We start from the raw sequence: 20,182 nt of genomic DNA, 5'->3' as shown, positions 1-20,182 counted from the left end.
TAACTTCAGAGCATCCTTATAATTTAGCAACTCCTAAAATGTCTAGTCATTTGACTTGTACTGATTTCTGATTGTAATCACAAGTCGGAATTATGCTTTAAATCAAATATTATTTTTCTTGTACTTTTACTTTAACTAAATGTCCAAGTATGGAACTTCATTGCTTGTGTTTCAGAAGAAACACCATTTATAGCTAACAATTATTTTAGTTTTTGATAGCCAATATAAGCAGCACCTTCTATGTCCAAATATGATATGAGTGCTTCTTTCATAAGTTTGAATGCAGGATGTTTTGTCCAGTCAACCTGAGCCCAGTTGTCCTGGGTGTCATATCTTTCAAAGGCAATTAGGTAGACTTTGAGCGTGTCATCATTTTACTGTTTCTTTAGTGATGGGATGGCTTTTGGCGTGGTTATTACAGTGGTTACACAAATGTGTTTATGTTGATCTGTACCAATATCTCTGAGTTTCTCCATTTTTGACAAAATGTGACAGTTTCCTCACAAAATAAATTCTCTATATTTCGGTGGGGTAAAGGTAAACACAAATTATAGATATTCATCAGGTTTCATTGTTGCAGTAATAACAATGGGGGTATTCTTGCTGTGGTAGCCCTTGGCTAGCCCAAATACTAGAGATTTTAAGCCATCCTCCTGGGCAGGCAGATGCCCTGTACCTGATGTCAAGGTGTCTGGATATAAGGGACATCGGCAAGCCAAATCTTACAGGTCTTTCTTGCCATCAGAGCCTGAGGCATACCGGTCAGCCAAAAACTAAGTACCTTGTTTGAGAACCTTTTATTGTAGTTTATTGTCTGTTTCTGTTAGATGAGTAAAATCAACTTAGAAAAGCAATTCACTGGGTCTACACCATAAGCTCCATACCTCCACAGGAATAACAGGACCAAAATGCTTATGAACACACTTCATTCCAAACACAAAGAAAGTCAAGTGCTTTTGTCTCCTTCACCAAAACAGAGACTTCTTCAGAGCTAAGTTATTATTCCCATAAGTACCTCTTATATAATAGGTGTCATTTACATTCTAGTTAATTAATTACACAATTTACAAATTAAAAATTCTGTAATTAAAGTGATCCACACTGCTTCATAAACTGACAACTTAAAACATTCATTTTAAAAGTATAAAATGTTGAAGCTTTAAGAAAAATACTATGTTACATCCAGAGCTCTCTTTTTTAACACTGGAGCCAGAGTAATGTTCTCATTAATACCTGGTGGTGTGTTAAGAGTTTAATTTTATTATCCAAAAAAGTTCTCTTAACTCGTACTGTTAGATGAGTACTAGAACTAGTACTTGTCTTGGATGATTGTGGAAGACAGATTACACATTGGTACTTTCATAACTTTTATTTGTTTTGCTTAGGCCTGTAGCATGACGTCTTTAGCTGTCCCCCCATGCTCACTTTAACAAACATGCTGTCCAATACAGTGCTGAATACCTTGCTCTGTTTTTAGAAATGGGAATAGAGCATCAGGGATCCAAATGAACTATGGCATCCAGTGATTCTTCTAATTTCAACCCCTCTTGCAAGTGTAGAGAGAAACATCCAAAGCATTCGAGAGTTCCAGCTGTCACAGCTTCACCATCAGCCAGTGATTTTCGAAAGGCAGGAGACACTTTTGTAGTCCCGTACAGCAACAGAGGGTGTGTCAGAGTCTGTTGTCAATTATTCTCTGGAGTCTAATATGCCTCAGGGCTCTCTTCTGTCTGCACAGTTTGAAGGACAAGGGTTGTAGGTGGGGTTCAAGGTTGATCTACACGCTTCAGGCTCGGACTCCCACACTAGATCTTCAGATATGGAGGGTGGAATCCCAAAATCTTTCTGAGGGTTCATCAGTCGACCATGCGCAGTTAGTGGCCACCTCCCTGACGCCTGGTCAAAGTACCTCTAACGCCATACCCGGACTGAAGGCTAAAGCCAAATCAAAAAAGATTCTACCTAGCTTACCTCAGCCTAGCTGTTTTGACTCTAAACACCAACAGGATTTACCATTATAGACTGGCTGAGGACCTAATTCAGATTGTGGCTTCCAGACAGCACAGTCCAACTAGACTTCCTGCTCCCAAAGAATCTGTTTCTGGGAAGCAAAATGGGGACTCTCGCCAAGAATCCTCTAATTCTGAACAGTGAAAACACCCGCAGATAAGCACCACAGGAAAACGTAATCTTGTTAAAGGAAGTTCCTTTAAGAAGATTCCGTGTGCCTGTGGTGCCTATCTGCATTCGTTTTCATTGTTCAGTTTTAGTGTTCATCATTTGAGTGGTTTGTTTACGTTAATCCTCTGATTCTTTTGATTCAGATTAAGGTGAGTTGGCTTACATAGCTGACCCTGACATTGTTGATAAACTTGCCTCAGCCTCACCAGTGAGGATTTCTCTTTTGGCAAAGAACTTCCTAAAATGGGGAAGTATTTCCACTTGGAAGCTCAGGACTTTCCTCAGTCCAAGAAGAGGGTCAGAGAATTTTTTGAAGCTCCCTGATTTGGTCGACTAAATAGATGTCTGACAGCTATGTAAGATTGACAGTTCAAGGTATTGGGGAATGCTCCCCTTCCATGAGAATTGTGTGATCTCGGAGTTAGTGTATATAATTAGAAGGGGGTGGGAGTGCTGCCTGTGACATGGGGGAGTATGCAAGGGGGCTTGTCTCCCTGCTGAAAACAAATTTTTTGGCTTTTTTTTGTTGATTTATTTGAAGGGTCATCCTCTGTGCATGAATAGTGATATATTGATGTTTGCGTTGTCGACATTTGAGAAGTCAACTTTACATGGTTTCATTCATGTTCGGTATATCACATGTTAAAGCCAGGCCTGGAGATTCGACATGTTGAAGTTCAGTCTTTTTTTTTCAGTGTTTTTTTACTTAGATGAAGTACAATTTGAAAATATGATATAAAAGGTCTCACACACACGCACACACACACACACACACACACACACACACACACACACACACACACACACACACACACACACACACACACACACACACACACACACACACACACACACCAGTTTGTTCTCAGTATACTAGCCTCTTTTGTAACAGGTGTAGCACACTGGAGACATTTTCTTTAATTTAAGTGCATTTTATTTCTGGACTGAAATGTAAAACCAAGCTTCACTTCTGACTTAAATAAAAAATGAGCACACCTGTGCTTTACTTGATTCTGGTTAACATTCAGTTCATCTCTGTGATTTGCTCTTCAGTTTTAAAGTCACTCAGTAGAAACCCAGCAATCTTTGCTTTTCATAGAACTGGTGTTGCAACTCAGGCCAAGGTGCCCCTTGCTACAGTCATGTGGTGTAGCCACAGATAGATTCCTGGTTTTCCTTAAGTAAATAGCCCAGAGTTCCAGTGGTTCTTCCGGTACATCCACAGCTTCATCTGGTCAGGGGCCATCAGAAGTCTCCACGTCATACCTTTCAGCGTCTGTCATCACAAATTCCTGACAAAGACAAAAATAATGGTAGGATGGAGGTCCAAAATCAGAAACAGTTTGTAAACAGTTCTCTAATTCAAGTTAGTTGAACAGCATGTTTTGCTTCAACATGCATTTTCTGAACATCACTATATAAAACTTTAATGTCTGGAATTACTGATTCATTGTAATCCTCAGTGATTTACCTGAAAGTTTATTTATTTATTTATTTAACATTTGTTTACCAGGAAAGTCTGACTGGGTCAGGAACCCATTTTCAGCGGAGGCCCAGGGAGAAAAGCTCCAAATGACACATGAAAGTTAAGACAATTTACATGAACAAGATACAAAAACAGCATTAAAGCACACAATAATAATTGAATACTAAATAAGTGCAGAGAGGTAGATGCAGTAATAAATACAAAATAAGTACAAAGAGGTAGGTAAAATAATAAAATATACTAAATTGAAGTGGTAGATTGCAAACTTTTTTTCATCGGGATAAGCCGAAAGACTCAACAACATCAGGTAAGAGTCAGGTAAGGAATGAGGATCAGAACGTTAGATGCAAGTAGATGCTTAGAAGGATGGGAAAGTTATGGTTGTAGAAATATTCAAAGTCTGTTAATCCAATATGCAGGTGGTTAGTAGATTCAATTCCTGTTTTAGGGATAGAAAGGAAAGCCCCTAGAGAGCGAATGGAGTTCACCTTTTAGGGAAAGAACAGGGGCAGGTCTGATGACATAGAAAATGTTTTATAGGGTGTGTTTGAAGTTGTTAAAGCTCTCAGTGGTAGTAATGTCAGTTGGCAGAGAGTTCCAGAGCATGGCGTTGACATGTGAGTATAGGCACTGTCCAGCCCTTTTGTTTGGAATGTAGACTGTTAGGAGTTGTTTGTTTTCAGAGCGGAGGACTCTTGTAGGTATGTAGGGTTTTAGGACAGATTTGAGGGCTGGGCAGCTATCAGGAGTATATATTATTTTATGTGCAGAGGACAGCTGTACTAGGCTTAGGTGTTGTGTGAGTTGGAGACAATTTAGTTCTTTCAGAGCTAGGCAGTGGTGGGAATGGTAGGGGTAACCTGTGGCAAATTTGGCAATTTTATGGTAGCAGGATTGGAGCTTGTTTTTAAGAGATGATTGTAAATTGGTGCATAAGGGGGCTGCATATAAGAGTGAGGGAAGTAAATAGGTGTTGTCGAGGGTTTTTCTGGTGGAGCTATCCAAGAAAGTTTTTTGTGTGTAGAGTGTTCCTTGTTTGATGTGTGTCTGTTTTAATGGTATTGCAGATGTGGCGTTTGAAAGTTAGTTTGTTATCTATGGTTATACCTAGAAGCTTAGCTGTGGAAACTGTTTCAGTTTCTGTGTTATCCTGTGACAATATTTTAAAGTCAGATGAGATTGGTTTTGTCGAGAAACGCAGGAGTTTTTTTTTTTTTTTTAGGATTTAAAAGTAGTTGGGCTTCTCTCAGTCATGTCTCTATTGAGGTGAAGCTGGCTTGGATTAGTTGCTGGAGTTGTATTTTACTGAAGGAGGAATTTATGGTAGTGTCATCTACGTATTGGATAATGGAGCTAAGGCGTGTTGAGGTATGAAGGTTGTTGGTGAAAATATTGAAGAGTAAGGGTCCATTTAAGGACCCTTGTGTTACCCCACTTATGTTGGTTTGATATTGGGATAATTTATTTTGCCAGTTGACGCACTGTTGGCAGTTGGATAGGTAGCTTGCAAACCATTTGAGGGATGGTGGGGTGGAGCCTTTAATGGACAGCTGATGAAGTTTGTTGTGGGACACTGTGTCAAATGCCTTTGATAGGTCTAGTAGTAAGACAGAAGTGATATGACCAGAGTCAAAGGATTTGGACACACTGTCCATGAAGGAGATTAGAGCAGTGGTGGTGCTGTTTAATGATCAAAAACCATGTTGGGTAAAAATCAAATAAAAAATCAAAAAAGTTTTATGAGAGATGCAGCAAAAGTACGAGGGAAAACCAGGAACAGTTGTATGTCTCTGGTCACTGTGGCTACAACCCCTCCATTTAACAACGCTTTTTCACTTGATTCACATGAAAAACTGGACTTTTAGAGACTTTCTTGTCATTAATACACTTACTCTATGTGCTACCATCAAGTTCTTGCTGTAATGTATATGAAGCAGACACTATGCCACAGTATACATAAAATGTATCTGATACACTGTGCAGTAAATGTGTCTGTTCATATATTTATATCTGGATATGTATTTATCACAGTCTTAATGTATGCTCATCATGTATCTCTCCCCTATTTATTGTCAATGATTCTTTAACATCTTTATCATATAATCCATCACCATCATTTTGAGCTATTCAAACCAGCAAAAATAAAATAAAATTCACGTACTACATGCAGAAAAGTACACAGTCATACTCCACAAAATAATTACTCTCAAATAAATGAATCCTTGAAATAAAATCTTTACAAAATTAGAAAAAAAAAAAGTTAAAATTTAAAGTGATAAGAAAAAAATCACTACAACTAGTCATTTGAAGATAGCATTACTAAGAAAACAGGCCTGAATCTAAAAATATTCCCTAAATAAGAATAAAGTAAGTAAAACATATACCGAAACTATAACAAATGTCAACATAACCCTTACTATACTACTAAAATAAGACCAACAATTATCACTATTTTGAAAAAACATATACAGTACCTAGCACTCTATGTGGAGTCTGCATGTCCTCCCCACAGTCGAGTGGCATTCGAAAGACATGTGTAGAATGGGCATGCCTTTGCTGAAGGTTGGGCGTCGAGCTGACACCTCGGCACCCGTAAAAAATCTACTGCCAATCACTAGCAGACCGGAGTTCCGCTGTGGCGACCCCTAACCGGGAAAAGCCGAAAGAAGAACATATACAGTACCTAGCACAAAACAACCCATTTATAAAAAGATACATGATGCGTGTAAAGCCCTATTGAAAATACAATATAAGCAGTTACTGCATTGTACTAAAATAAATGGGAAACATAAATCTAGACTAAAACATAAAGGGCAGATGGATAAAGGGAATAGTTGAGAGTTTGTTTGAGTGATTAAATAAGTATGTGGTACTTTAGGATTGGGGAATCATATTTTGTGACTTTTACCTTTGTGACTCATCATGAAACTTATCTCCTAAACCTGCCAGCCCACAAGCACATGGTGTCTTTCTGTCTGTTTATGACTTTGATGATACTGTTTTTTGAACAGAAGAGTCAGCCAGAGTTAGGAAGAAATTGCCACAAGCCAGCTTTCCTTTTCTGGAGGAAGATGCACCATTCCCCATTACCTTGTGGTGAATGTTTCAGCCTTTAATAAGAAGCAGTAACTGATATCCAAACACATAGTGTGTTGTTGGGTACATTAGTTTTTATTTATGTATGTATTTATTTGTTTATATATTAAATGGGTACATGAGCTGGTCCAAAGCCCTTTCCGGTCACAATCTGGACTCAAAAAGGAACAACAAACTTAGGCAACAGAAAGTAGGAAGGGTTGTTGTCAAACCTAGGGAGCCTGTACCAAGAAAAATAACCAGATATCCTGTAAAGGTATTAGAGATAATGTGGAAATTTTATGAAAATTTGTAGGAAACAGAGAAGTGGTGAAATCAAGAAAAAGCACAAATGGAAATATTTATGGAAGATTTAAATATGCCAGCCTTAGAGGTTGATGAGGCTCATCAATTAACAGTTAAGATGGGAGAAGATGAAACAAAATGGTGATGCATAACCAATCTGTAGGAAAGTCTGCAGGAATTAAGTATTCCGGTGGAATTTTGGAAGCTAGGAAGGAGTAAAGTGATAAAGATTCAGAAGGTTTTGTTTAACAGAATTTTAAAAAGAGGAGAAGCACCAACATCCTGGAAAAAGAAGCTATGGTGGTTGTAAAACCTAAAGATGATTTAGACCCATCAGATCCTGCTTCAAATAGGTCCATTGCAATTTTAAACCAGGATTGTAAAGTGTTTATGTCTATAATGGCTAAAAGAATGGCACTGATGATGCCAGAATTGATGGGAGTGGATCAGTGTGGTTTTATGGAGGGCAAGCAAAATTTGACAACATTAATAGAACAATGACGATCTTGTGGTAATATAAGAAAATATCACTGTTGGTGGGTCTTGCTGCATAGAATGCATTTAACAGAGTAAGCTGGGATTTTATGAGTAGGGCAATGGAAGCCCTGGCTGACTTAGTTTGCAGATGTCTATTAGCTAGGAGCAGTTACTGAATCCTCAAATGAATCAGCCAGAGCCCTTTAGGTATTGAGTTTTACTTCAAAAAAGGAGATGTCCCAGCATAGAACCCTGGGGTACTCCATTGGTGACTGGCCTCTTTCAGGAGGTAAGACTAAGAACAGGGGCAGGCAGCAAAAATCAGGTGGAAACAAACTGTCAAATAATCCACTTTACTACTAAGTGCTTTCATCCCTTACCTTAGACATGGGAATTCATCAGAGTAAAATTGAATAATGAGGAAGTTTAAAAACACCAATCACCGAGTACATGTAATGAATATTAAACAAGTCATATTACATTTTTGAATAATTAATGAAAGCCATTAGCATGAGAACTGTTGCTAAGATATGCAGTGTTAAAAACACAAATAAAAATAATAAATCCAAACATTAATCAAAGTGAAACTTGAAAAGACTGAAACACCTAAGAAATCTATGTTTCAAATATTACAAGACCTCCTTTTTAAAAATACTTCTTAAAGATGGAAGAGTGTTTTGGTCTTTCTGGAGGTAATTTCCCCTATTGTGATTACCTTTATCCTATCTGTGAGCCAGTTGGGAATTCAGTGGGTGACAAAGGGGTTTATTCCCACTTGATTTAGCTTTTCTACAGTGCCTGAGTGGGGAATTGTATCAAACGCTTTGGCTAGGTCCAGATATGTGGTGTGTACCATTTTGCCTTCATCCATTGTTTTGGTGACCTTTTCAAAACAATCCACCAGGTTGAGTAAGCATGGCCTGCCTTGATGAATCTAGACTGAGACGGGTCTAGTGTTTGGAAGTACCCTGTGTCCTGATTAATTCCATGATACCTCTTTCCATGGGTTTCCGTATGAGGCTGGTCAGACTTATGCATCTGTATTTGCCTGGGTCTGTGGAAGGTCCTCCCTTATCCAGGGCAAGGACAGGAGCTATTCCCCATTCACTTGATACAAAACCTGTATGGAGGGTAAGATTGAGTAATGTTGTTAGGAGTGTGGCTAAATCGTGCTTCATGCTGTTTAAGATGCATCCACGGATATTGTTGGGACCCACTGATGCTGTAGTTTTAGCTTTTAATAGCTCTTTTAGGAGTTGTTCTTGTGTGACAGCCAGAGGTGAGCCAGTGAGAGGTAGATGGAGGGGAGAGAGGGGTAAAGTTAGAGCTAAATTTTAGTCCAGTTGGTTAGCTATATCTTCAGCCACAGTGTAGGTAACATTGTTCACAATCATTTTAACATGTTGCTACATTGTGCTTTTGAGATTATGAACATAAATTAAAAAATGCTTTGCGATTGTGTTTGGCTTGGGTAGCCTTAGACTTGGCTTTGGTGGATTTTGTTAAGCTCCTGAGTTTATTTCAGTGACAAGGGTCCAGCATTCTGGGAATTACACTTCTTAGTCAAATGTTTTTCCTTTTATTATAAAGCTTGTTGATGTTATGGCACCATCATGTGGATTTATTTTTGGCATTTACCCTGCACTTGTTCCTAAGGGGTACAGGTGTGTGTGTGCAGCTGTTTACATGTTAGTGTAGTGTGGTGGTTTACATTTTTGCATATTCAGTGGAGGTAACTGGGTTTGGTCTGGATTTGAGGCTTGCCAGCATATCACGTAGGAGTAGGTAGCTTGTCTTAAAGAGATTTCTGAAGGTATCTTGGTTGGAAGAGATCTCTGGTTTCACTTTTATTTTCTAGGAGACTGCTTTATGAGCAGACCTAAAAAGGGATGAAGATATGCAAGGGTTGGTGCAAGATGCAGTTATATTAGCAAGGACAAGATCCGAGGCTTTATTCCCCCTAGTGGGTACTCTTATTGTTCAAGGGCATTTGTATCGATGAACTCCAGGATTCCCCGCACTTGTGTACTAGTCATGGTGTAGGTTTCACAGTCTATAGTTGGATAGTTTAGATCACCTAGGAAAATGACTCTGGGTTTAATACTGAGTGATTCTAGTTCCTGTAGATAGGCGTTGTGGCTTTCTTTTGTCATAGAGGGAGTTCTGTAGCTAGCTGATATGTGGTACGGGGGATCCCTATCAGTTTATGAAAGTTTCAAGACCATATGTTTGAAATTTTGAAACTTTAAACATTTTTTATTGAGATCGCTGTACAGTGCAGAATTCGGGATTTGCCGTTTTCCTCACTGTAGTGCGATATCTGAGTTAGTATATTTAATTAGAAGGGGGTGTGGGTTGTGCAGGGGGCTTGTCCTCCTCCAAAAACATAAAATAAGTTATTTTACTTTATTATAGGGTGTTTTATTTTTATTTTGAAGATTCAAAACTTCGAACATATGGTCTCGGCCATATGGTCTTCGAAGTTTTGAAACTTCGATAAACATATAGGGATCAGGTAAGGGACAATGTTGGTTGTATCTGGCCTTCCTTCCTTCATTCTGCTGGATGGTTTGCCTGGACCTGACGACTCGCCATCTAAAAAAAAAGAGTTGGTTCCGGTTCTCGCGAGGCTCCCCTTATATCCCACCTTCTTGTAGGAGGAGTATTTAGTATACTTAATTTAAACCCCTTTAGTTTAATTTTAACAGTTGTTTCCCTTAGTTTAGTTTTCTCCCTCCTCTTTAAAATCCCATTTTTTTTTTCCATTTTAAATAAGTTCTTTCTTCCCTCCTTTGCCTGGCCTTTTTTCTTCCATCCTAGTGGTGTGTGTGTTTTGTTTTTTGAATAATTTAAAAACTTTGTAGTTTTTTTTTTTTTTTTTTTAAAAAATAGGATAGGGTGTAATCAGTGTGTTTGACTGGGTGTGTGATTTTTATCCTATGTTCCTCCCTCCATCTCCGTTGAGCTGCGGCGAACCCGCGAGACTGTGGCGTCCGGAGAGCCGTGGTCCGTGTCGATGGCATTCGTCCGGTCGTCATTCCTTTCCTTAGAAGGATCTCGGCGCTTCCTTCGTCGGCTCGAGGGCTCGAGGGGTGAGACGTGGAGGACCTGCCCCTCCTTGCCTCTCCAGCGCGGGGCCGAGTGGGAGTTCGACAGGCTCCTCGACATCGCTGAGCCATCACTGCGAGGGCGAGAGCTTTTTTTTTTTTAGGCGGGGACCTCTGGCTCTCTGCTGCCTGACAGGGGTCGAGGTCAGTCATGCGGAGTGTGTTAGAACCTGGTTCTACCAGCAAGTGCAGATTTCCTTTTCCCTTTACCAGGCAGCAGAGGCAGCTCTAGTCAGAGGAAGTTTGGCCCCCGTTGTATATATTGCCTTCTCCCCCTTCCCACTCTCAAATTGATACGAAAGCTAGGCGGCGAAGGAGGGCTCTTTGATCCTCATTGCTCCTTACTGGCCTCGACAGGTTTGGTTCCCCTTTGCATCATTTTTTCTGTTGAGCGACCTTGGCATCTGGACCTAGTTCCAGATCTTTGATAGAAAGATTTATTGCCTGGGCTCAAAGGAAGGTGCATTGAGATCCTTTGCTGCTTCATCAAATGGTCCCTTGATTTTCTAGCTGAACTCTTCCATGCAGGTTTCATCTCCTTCTCTTAGAGTTCAACTGGCAGCTATTTCTTCAACTTCATGCGTTATTTCACTTTCTCATGTACTCAACACAAGCTTTGCAAAGCCTTTTTTTGAGCCTTTTTGTTTACTCAGACCTCCTAAATCCTCCTCCTCCTTGGGACCTAAATTTAGTTCTTAGTTAGTTGATTCTTTCCCTTCGAACCTGCAGCGTCCTGTTCTTTAAAATTGCTGCTAATGGAAAAGACTCTCTTTCTGGGCTATTACTTCTCAGCTAGAAGAGTTTCAGAACTTCTTTCTGACGGTTACTTAGACATGAAGAAGCTGTAGTGCTTCATGCTGCTTTACCACCCTTGATGTGAGTCCCTTTTAACTGTAGACTAGTATACCTCCACCTTTTTCCCTCCTGCTTAACTGGTCTAGACATGTGGAAGGCATTATAACTCTGTACAGCTGGAGTGCTTTCTGCTATTTTAAACCATGTCTCCATCACTACATCGATGTCAATGTCTTACAGGGTGAGAAGGGCTTGTAGGGAGTGGCATTTTTGTTCAGACTCCTAATATATATGAATATATATGTATGTGTATGTGTGTGTGTATACCACATACAACTACTGTTGTTTCTTTTTTATGAACTACTATGACTGTTTTCCCATTTGTTCATATTTCTGTAAATCAGTTTAAATCATATAGTATTTTTTGTTATTTATAAAGCTAACAAAGAGCAAGAAATGGGGGGGGGTCCTAAAAGAAAGACCAGCACTGGTAGAGTTTTTAATACAATCTAGAACAGAAGCTGCCATTAAAAAAGGAATAATTATTAGAGCATATAAAATATTCCATGATAGGTATAAGAATCAATCAGAGGAGGTTAGAAAGGATTGGGAAGAGAGACTGGATAAGCAATTCACAAAGAAACAGTGGGAGGGTATATGTTTGTCTCCCAAATATGCAACAAAATGTAAGAATATATAGGATTTTGCCTGGAAATAGCTACGTAGATATTTTTATACTCCAAGTAGACTCCAGAGAGTTTTTTCTCAGGCAGACAGTAAATGTTGGAGGTGTAAAGGGGAAGACAGAGGTAATTGGGAACATATTTTCTGGGAGTGCAGGGTGCAATGTCAGAGATGCTGGGTGGTTTGATGAGGGAGATGATTTTTCTGAGCTATGATACAGAATCGTAATTGCCTAGACATGCTAAGGCCTTGCTGTGCCTAACAGTGGTAGCTGCCAAAAAGGCAATTACTAGAAAATGGAACTATATTGGAAGTAGTGAGTATAATAACAAAGGTAAAACAACTGGAACTGAGATCTTTAGAAAAGAGTAGCAATAGGTTCATAGGGTGATACTAGCTAGGGCTATCTGCCCTGATGCATTTATAAGCCTAGTCAGAGTGTGTTTGGCTTTCGCCACCCTTTTAAATTAGTTGACTGTGCCTCTGTGTAGTAGGTCACAGAAGGTAGCCCTTTTAAGGTTAGTTTACTGTACCTCTGTCAAGCAGGGACACAGAAGAGATCCCAGGGGTAAACCTACAATCTCCCATCCACTCGTCAAGATTTCTCTTGAAGAGGGTCAGTGAGGGGCTCTGCCTAACATGGATTGGGATTTTGTTCCAGAGTGAGGGGAGCCTCTGGGATATGAATCTGTCCCTCCAGCATATCCTATTTATTTCTGTGCTGAGGTTCAAGTCCCTGGAGCGTGTATGATTTCCCGAGGTGAAGCACGTCCATTAATTCTGGGTTGGACATGGCTTTATACGTCAGACACAGATCACCTCTGAGTTGGCAGTACGCAACTGAGTAGAGCTGGAGTTTCTTTAGCCGAACTGCATAAGGCATCTGTTTGAGTCCCTTGATCCTCTTGGTGAGGTACTTTTGGGGTCTTTCCAGTTGCTGCAGGTGTCGGATAAGGTACATCCCAAATGGGGCATTGTATTCAATTATGGGCCTGATAAGTGATGAGTAGAGGGGCACAATAACCTCTCTTGATCTAGATGTGAACCCTTTCGTGACAAGGTGTGCTATATAGAAGGTCTTTCTAACCACTTTGTCAATGTGATTGTCAAAGGAGAGATTGCTATCTACTTGGGTCCCCAAGTCCCTAATTACTTCTTCCGTACTTAATGGATTACCACCTATGTGTTAATTTGTGGGCACTTTGTTTTTCCCAGAGGGGATGACTATGCACTTTTTGGCATTTAGCTTTAGGCCATGGCTCTGGTACCAGTTATCCGTCTCTGTGAGACCCTTTTGGAGGATGCTTGTGTCAGCCGGAGAGTCGATTATGGCACCCAGTTTGCAGTCATCTGCGAACTTTGTCAGCCATAGTCCACCCCTGTTCGCCTGTACCTCGGAGAAATATATACTGAACAAGAGAGGTCCCAGGACTGAGCCTTGTGGGACGTCACTTGTAACTGGTTTAGAGTCTGACATGGCACCTGCTATTCTGAAACTACATAGGGAAAAATGGGAGTTGTGGGAACAATACTTTCAAGGGAGGAATGAAGTCTAAAATGCGACAGGACTTAAATGAGCTTTGTAGTGTTAGTGTGAGAAAAATTGGGTAGATTATAAGTGATGTATAATGTTTGCAACTGGGAGTGTGACAATGTGGTTTGTGATGTAAAATGCTTGTGACTAGGATTGTGTCAGTGTGGTTTGTTTTCATTTATATAAATGTATGATTGCCTGTGTAAGTGATGGTTTATTAAAGATGTTTCTTGTTTAAAAAATTTGTATTGCTTAGGTTATATGATATATGGATGGCGCAGTGGTGCAGAGGTAGCGTTGTCGCCTCACAGCAAGAGGTTCTCCGGTTCGATTCTCAGCTGGGGTTCCTTCTGTGTGGAGTCTGCACGTCCTCCCTGCATTCGTGTAGGTTTCCTCTGGATGCTCCGGTTTCCTCCCACATTACAAAGACAAGCATCTGGAGCGTTTCTCCCCAGGCCTCCACTGACAATTGGCTTTGTTCCAAGTTGGACTTTCCCGGTTAACAAATGTTAAATAAATAAAAAAAAAGAATAAATATATAAAAATATGTGTGAAGTATGTTTGTTATGTTAATATAGTGTGATTACTGTTATATGAATTTAAATTTGCCTACGACACAAGTGATAATTAATAAAGGTGCTTGAAAAAAAAACTTTTCTACATTTGTAACAGCAATATTTAAAACTTGTCCCTGTTTCTGGGCTTTTGACCCCCCCCCCCCTCCCCAACATTCATTATGGCTTTGTCCAAATTTCTTGCTCTAGGAGGTTAAGAGGTATGTTAACAGGTCACTTCCTCCTCTTAGAAAGAAAAAGTTGTATGTATGTGCCTGGTATCTGTACCTTTCTAACTCTATGACAATACCTTTTGTCATATTTCTTTGTACTATTGCAGTGTTTTTGAACAGAGTTGGGAAGTTCTTTGAGATTATTTCTCACCCCGAAAAGAAACAGAATTATTACTCAGGCCATAAAAAGGATATGACAGTTTTTGACAGAACTGACGTTATTATTGAAGTGCTTGCATCTGGTTGAGCGTTAACTACGTGATTTCATGGTTGTAGCATTCCACAGGGTTGCACTTAAATGCATCTCTCTCCATAAACTTTATCAAAGAATCTGACTTTAATTTTAAACAAAATCATGTTAAATGCCTGTAAGATGGAGTTTGAAACAGAGCTGCATGCCTGCTTTCTGCCCAGTTGTTTTGAATGATAGGCTTATATGCCTTTTAAAACCTGAATCGGATTAGTTCTCAACAACTATTTTCAGGGTTTTCATGATGTAAGTGGATTCAACGAATACAGCAAGACACTAAACATACAAGAGAAACCTCAAGGGCCAGTTTTCTTGCGATTGGTGTGACATTACCATGTGTCTCTAATAAGAAACAGGGAGGCGTCAGTGTATCGCCTTTCAGCAGGCCTCACAATGTCATTTGTCAGCAGACTGAAGCTTTCAGCCAGAGAGGAAGTGACTTCTGATTCTAATTTAAATGCTGCTTTGATGTCTAATGACTTTTAGCACATTTTTCAAAACTAATTTTTGTAGCTGAAAGAGACAGCAGAAAGAAGTAATTGAGAAAAGTTGTTTGTTGATTATACAGATGGGCAAAGTAAATTCTGAGAGGCCCTGTTAGGGTTTGGTTTTAAATTCCTGTCTTTTTTCCTAACCTGCTGAAACCTTCATTTTCTTGCAAAGAGACCAGTAGAGGGCACTGTTGTATTAACATTACAAAGAATACTTCACTTGGACGCGAAAGAAACCCTAATGTGATATTAAGTAGGAAGAATTAACATTAAACCTCAAGATAGCTTTTAATCTCATAGATTCAGGATCAATTGTGGGCTAAAAAGTCAGCTATAATTTGGGACAGCAGCATATGTTTCGTGTGCTCACTAGTCTCAGAATTGTGTTTTCACTGACTAACTCTGTTTCTGAAATGTTAGCATTTCAGTAGAAGCACATACATTCACAAAACATGACTTAAAGCTGGCTGATGCTATGTGTTACTAAAGCTACTTGAAGTCACTTAGAATTGTACAAATCTCATCTATTCAGTCATCAGATACTGAAGAAACAGTTATTAGTAACAACAGATGTACCTGTTTATTAGCACAAAACACTTTTGCCTTGTTCTGAATAATAAAATGAATCTAAAAATGTCCTTTCCAGTATCACAGAACAAATGTTTCTTCTGGTTTGCATTGATCAGTATAAATATGTGTTACTTTATTGCAGATAGGATTTTCATCTTGGTTCCTGAGGTATGCTTTTGACAAAAGTAGTACCATAAACCAAACAGAAGTATATTTTCTTACACAATAATGTTATAAAATCTCATTTAAATAATTGCATTTTCAAAAAGAATTGTGTTACTAAACGTTGCAGTGACATGTTAACTGTAGTGTATGCTTTATTAATGAGGAGGTTTGGCTAGTGTAAGGTAAAAATCTTAATTTTTGTACATCTTAACAGCACTTTTGTTTGACTATGATGATCACTGCTCTAGGTCTCTTGTATAGGGAGGCGTGTTGTATCAGAAACATTTCAAAAAAGGTAATTGTATTTTTTCTAGAATTCTGCTCAAAATAATTAAAAACTTGCAAGAATACGTGCTTGCATATATCATTTAGTAATATTAAAAATCATTTGACATCAGTTTTACTTTCTTGAAAACTCCAGTGGATTGTGAAATATTTTACATTAAGTGTAGTCTAATGCAGCGTTTTTTTTTTCCTGGCATTTATCTCCCAGTGGACAGTTTCACTCACTGTCAGCCCTTATGATGTAAATGCTGAGCCATGCATTTGAATGACATCCTGATAACCTATCACTATTTTAAAGAATATTACCTTAAGAAGGAATGGGCTATTAAATGTATAGTAGTTTTGTCCTGGAGAAAATGAGGGCTATTCAAATGTTTGTACCATATTTATAAAAGGCAGTTGAGATTAATGCACTATCAGGTGCATTACAGAGATAAGTATTAATGCATTTCAAAGATATAGTTACCATTTCAAGGGAGATATACAAGCTTTGCTTTCTGGCTAAAAAGAAGAATCACAAAAACGCAAAATCTCAAGTGATGTGAGCATGGCTTGCTGTAGCTGTTCTTAGATGCAGAGGATAGCAGAGATCTGTCTCTCAGGGTCTGCTATCATTCAAACCGTACAAACCTGACATTTATTTTACCTATAAAAATATTTTACATCACTGAATTGGTATTAAAAAAAAAAGAAATGCCATGGTGTCAGAGAAATATGAATTTGAAGATTTGAACAGCATCTGATTAAAATTACATGTACGGGATTTCATTTCTAAATTACCTGCTTCAACAAAGCCTTGATTATATTTTGCTGCGAAAGAACTTCCAGTAGACTTAATCATCATCATCATCATTACAGAATCTGAATTACGAGTGACACTACATCACGAATCAGGAAACACATATACGTGTGTGTGTGTGTGTGTGTGTCAATTTTATATATATATATATATATATATATATATATATATATATATATATATATGAATAATGATTTGTCGAGCTGTTCTTAGCAGATCACTTTTCAGCAGTGATATCACCACGTATCACAACCCTGTGAAACTGCAAGCCACACAATACTCGTACCATAGATCTTGTAAGGGTAGAGGGCAGCCACATCAAAACTCTCCTACCTACCATGTTAAGAAGGAGGGACTTGCTAAGTTTTGCTCCACAGACATTTTTTTATGGTACAGAGATCTGATAAAGTGCAGAATGACAAAAGACATGGAAATCATGTGCTTGTGTGTTTGTGTGTACCAACTGTATAGATTTAACCACTCTATGTGGGTGTAAATGTGTTTATGATATAGGACAGGTACTAAACAGTATTAACCTATGCTGACTAAACCTCAGATGATTTTGTTTGTCCTGTAAAATTTGATAATTCTACAGTTTTCTATATGCATATGACTACACGTGTATGTATTTTATATGTGTGTTGTATATATATATATATATATATATATATATATATATATATATGTATATATATATATATATATATATATATATATATCGATATATATTTGTATGTATATTTTATATCCATGTTGTATATATATATATATATTAATAAATGTGTGTCTGTATTTTATGTGTGTTATATATATTTCAGTATATATTTGTATGTATATATTTTATGTGTTTTATATATATCAAGATATATATTTTTCTGTGTATGCATTTTATATGTGTATTGTATATATATCAATATATATTGTGTGTATGTATTTTATATACATCATTTTTGTGTGTATATGCATATAAAAATGTATTTGTGTGTGAGATTGAGTGTGTGTTGTACATATACAAGTATTTGTGTGTGTGTGTGTGTGTGCGCATATATATATATATATATATATATATATATATATATATATATATATATATTCTATATAGACACAAACACATTTCTAAAAAAATTGTGTATGTATATATTTATTAATATTTATATAGGCAGACATATAAAATGTGCATGTGAGTGTGTATATAGAAAAAACACACATATATTGTTAATCATAATTGCTTTTTTATACTTAATCCTTTTTTCAACATATTCTCTTGAATGAATTCATGTTCGTAGTCAGCAATTTTTTCATATTTTGAGTCCTGTGTGTAATCTTTATTCTCATGACTTTTCTCTGTGGGGACAAACTGTTCATTCAGTGACCCAGGCTTTGAAAGAAAAAGGTCTTTGGATCAGCTTGCTTACTGAGTTAACAAATAAAATGCATAATTAAAATAAAGCAACTTTTTTACATCATCCTGTATAACTTCAGAGATGTGTGCTATTTTAATAGAAGATATAAATTACCAGTACATACTTGTATCCAGACTGACAGTTTAACCCAGCACTAATGCAGCTAGACAGCCGTTGGCCTTAATAACCTTTATTGACTTCAGTGGGTAAAGCGCCAAGAATGTAATTATTAAAGTGTATCAGTTTCATTGCAGTATACAGTCTAAACATATATAATTATGTTAAGAAGGCTAGGTTTCAATTAATTCTCTGTCAATTTACTTAAGTATCTGGCAGGCAGGGGAAGTATTATGCTTTATGGAAAGTGGTAAATGTCACAAAACTGTTAGAAAGGTTAGGTAATAACCTAAAAATGGAAACAAATGTTTGTGTTAGTGCATTATAATCAGAGTATCACTGAATGTTAAGTTTCATTTTTTGATACTCATAATTTTTTTTAAGTTTAAATAACATTTACTCTGTAATTAAAAAATAAAACATTTTCTTAGGTGGACATGTTTTTTTTTATCGGCCATGACAGGTGGCTCATTCTCTGCGGTCCTTGTTTTAACTGTAGAGCTCTTCCATTTTAGTAGAAATTTGTTGCATTGTGGTATATTCCAGTTTTACAGGCTGTTACGCCAAAATTATTATTAAACTTGCTTTTGCTTTTATGTCATATGTGATAATATAATATTCAAAATGTGTGGTTCTGTCTCATTTAGTGTGTGTTCTTGGATTACTTGTATATAGACTTCTGTAAGGCATATTTATAAACTGTCAAGTGTGCATGCATATGTGTATGCCTTTAAAATGTATGCATAGATATTCATCTTTTATGTAATTGTTACAGACATGTGAATGTGCATTGTCTTTGTGACGTATGTACATGTGTGCTTTTGTAGAGATGTCTGTCTTTTGTGGTGTCTCTTGCTCTGTTTTTGGGTGAAAGTCCCCATAGCTATCTTGCTTTCTGTGTTTGTCTGTCTATCTATCCATCTATTTGTCTGTGTGTGTTTGTATGCATGTGTAAACAGATGTATATAATTATGGATATTTTCTTGTTTATAGACCAACACGTATATATGCATCAAAACATAATTCATTAAAGAATCTTAAAATAAACTAATGCAACAATTGCTGTTTTTTTCTTGCATTGTTTGTTTCATGTTTAGTATTTTCAGCTGATAACATTCTTTTTCATTGTAGCCATTTTCATTTCTGTCCTTATTCATATCATACAGAAGCAGCAATAAACTAAACAGATCAGAGTTTTCGGAGACCTGAATGTGTTGTGATGCCTGATTATTGGTGTCTGTGTGCAAAAGCACTTTTGAAAATATGCTTTTCTGAAGCTGCATTTACAATTCATATGCTGTTTCAAACTGAGCTTTCCAAAACAAAATGCATACTAAAAGCAGATCGTACAGTATTTACAATTCTCTTTGAAGTATGTTTTACAGCAGAATAAGGAAAATTTTAGAAACTGCCAGATAGTGTTCAGGGTAAATACTTAAAACCCTTTAGAGAATTTCACACACAGATACACTGCTGCGGGAAGAAAGAATACCTATGTTTCCTAAAGCCGTTACAGTCGCCAGCTTTGTACTTAAAGACAGAGGTGTTGAATAGAAATCTTCAGAGGATACAGCCGGTGACAGTATCTGAAGCAACATCAGAGCAAACCAGTGGATCACACTTTTTTATTTTTAACTCTTTGGAGACAACCTTGAGATTTCTTTGTTACA

At 37.7% G+C, this 20,182-nt stretch overlaps 1 protein-coding gene and 1 long non-coding RNA gene across 2 annotated transcripts in view; one reads left to right on the top strand and one right to left on the bottom strand.

Moving 5' to 3' along the window:
- FTO (FTO alpha-ketoglutarate dependent dioxygenase) overlaps window positions 1–20,182 on the top strand; it is a 1,656,404-nt gene that overhangs the window by 1,324,247 nt on the left and 311,975 nt on the right. The window lies entirely within an intron of this gene.
- LOC122810409 overlaps window positions 3,098–20,182 on the bottom strand; it is a 239,020-nt gene continuing 221,935 nt past the window's right edge. Inside the window, exon 2 of the long non-coding RNA XR_006366099.1 lies at window positions 3,098–3,473. This is a non-coding gene — a long non-coding RNA (uncharacterized LOC122810409). The remainder of the gene's footprint in view (window positions 3,474–20,182) is intronic.

Source organism: Protopterus annectens, chromosome 8.part1 (assembly GCF_019279795.1).
Source record: "Protopterus annectens isolate FY-2018-M chromosome 8.part1, PAN1.0, whole genome shotgun sequence".
In the NCBI taxonomy this organism is placed as follows: Eukaryota; Metazoa; Chordata; order Ceratodontiformes; family Protopteridae; genus Protopterus; species Protopterus annectens.
This window is presented reverse-complemented; position numbering and strand designations above follow the sequence as displayed.